Source organism: Haplochromis burtoni, unplaced genomic scaffold, assembly GCF_018398535.1.
Source record: "Haplochromis burtoni strain Fernald_Lab_line unplaced genomic scaffold, NCSU_Asbu1 Contig_1294, whole genome shotgun sequence".
Lineage (NCBI taxonomy): Eukaryota > Metazoa > Chordata > Actinopteri > Cichliformes > Cichlidae > Haplochromis > Haplochromis burtoni.
The window spans coordinates 36,684-38,559 of NW_024583655.1; the positions used below are offsets into that span (position 1 = coordinate 36,684).

The following is a 1,876-nucleotide window of genomic DNA, read 5'->3' on the forward strand; positions in this document are numbered from 1 at the left end:
AAATCGTCAACAATCAAATCCAGCTAACTTACTTAGCGAGGTACGAAGAACGGACCCCAGGGCTAATTTCCATCTGTTGTCCATAAGCATAAAAAAACAGACATAATAATTCCTAAAAAATCATACTTCATTCATAACAAACTCCATCACCAAACTCACACATGCACAGTTACTTCTGTCTCCTCCTGGACATCCTGGACATGTGTTGCACTGTGTGAGAAGCTCTCCTTATGTATTTGAAGAAATAGCCAGAACCCAATTTCTTGTATGTGTACACATACTTGGTCAGTAATGATTTCATTGAACTGAATTCAGTCTGAATCTGATAGTATTAATTACATTAAATACAATCTTGAGTTGTTGGTCTGTGTGTACCGAGTTTCCAAATGATGTGTCCATGTTGCTTCCTGTGTTTAAAACAAACAGCTCTGTGTTGAAACAGCTGCAGCTGAAATGTTTTCTTTCTATCAGAAACAGGATGCTGGACGACTGCAGAGCTGTTAGCTTCAGTTAACCACAGACCACAAACACACAGTCCAGCTCACAGTGAACAACACTCAGCAAGAACAGCGTAAAAGACACATGGTTACATCAGACTAAGGTTTTAGGGTGGGGGTGATATGTTCCCAGAGCTTAGTGCCCTGGTAAAAGCCTGGCAGCTGAGATCATGTCATTCTCTTTGTACTGTCTGGCAGGTGTTCCAGTAGACATCAACAACATCACCATAAACCTAAAGGGAACAACTTATGACCACTGGCATCACACCTTGAGGAGGAGGCCTCAAGGTGTGATGAGCCTATCATCACTCAAGTCCACTTCTGTTAGAAGAAATAGTTAGTACTATAATAATAGCAGCGCCTTCGTGGTTCCCATTTGCCTGTGGGATTCCCAGAACAGCTTTTCCCCCACCTAATGAAAATCTCTTAACTTCACTCACTGACTCTGTGGCAGTGACTCTTGTCTATGCCGTTGTTTGTCGACCCCGGCTGGATTACTGCAATTGGGTCCCATTCAGGATTTCCAGTGAAGCCCTGGATATACTCCAAAATGTCCCAAACTCAGTCAACAGGCTTTAACCTCCTAAGACCCGAACTCTTCCACATTTTTAATTTCTCTTTGATATTTGGGCTGATTGGGGCCCAATGAATGTAAAAACAAAGAATTACCAGATTTTTTTTTTACCTTATTTTGGTTTTTCATGAAAAATAAGAGCCACATATGAGGATATTACTTTAAAAATTTTGATAGAACTGTAGCAGTATAATGTCATTGTATGTGGATATCAGGCCCTTGTAGAGCAGAATTGAATATTTTGGTCTAAATAACCCAAAATGTGATGTCCACATATGTGGACGCCATGTACAAGGAGGTTAAATAGGTATTAAGGGTGAATGAAGAAGAATGAATTGAAATATTACCTCTGCTGTCTCTGATTGGCTGCTGCTGATTTGATGTTTTGATGTAACTGTACATAACATGAGTGATGATGTCATCTTCATCTCGATCTGCTAAAATGATCCAAAATGAACAAGAAAATGAATTAAATATCTAAACAGAGATTACATTTATGAAAGTTTTTAGTGTAATCAGAATGAGATTGAACTTTATTCTACCAAACAAACTCAGACATGAAAGATCAGGAAGTCTGAGTCTCACCTTCAGGTTTCCTGTGAACACATCGTCTCACCAGCAAAACCAGTAACACCAGTAGAACCACAACACAGACTGACCCAACAGATGACAACACAGAGAGAACAGGAGGAGAGAGTGATGGAGGAAGAGCGATGGAGGTGGACCGAGGAAGAAAGGTTGATGTAGGAGGAGGTGTGGATGTAGGTGGAGGTGTGGATGTAGGTGGAGGTGTGGATGTAGGTGT

The 1,876-nt window shown here is 40.7% G+C and overlaps 1 long non-coding RNA gene across 1 annotated transcript in view; it reads right to left on the reverse strand.

Moving 5' to 3' along the window:
• Window positions 1–1,859, reverse strand: part of LOC121813223 — a 5,334-nt gene extending 3,475 nt beyond the window's left edge. The window contains exons 1-2 of the long non-coding RNA XR_006053581.1: window positions 1,657–1,859; window positions 1,419–1,508 (exon numbers count right to left, since the gene is read on the reverse strand). This is a non-coding gene — a long non-coding RNA (uncharacterized LOC121813223). The remainder of the gene's footprint in view (window positions 1–1,418; window positions 1,509–1,656) is intronic.
• Window positions 1,860–1,876: the final 17 nt, after the last annotated feature.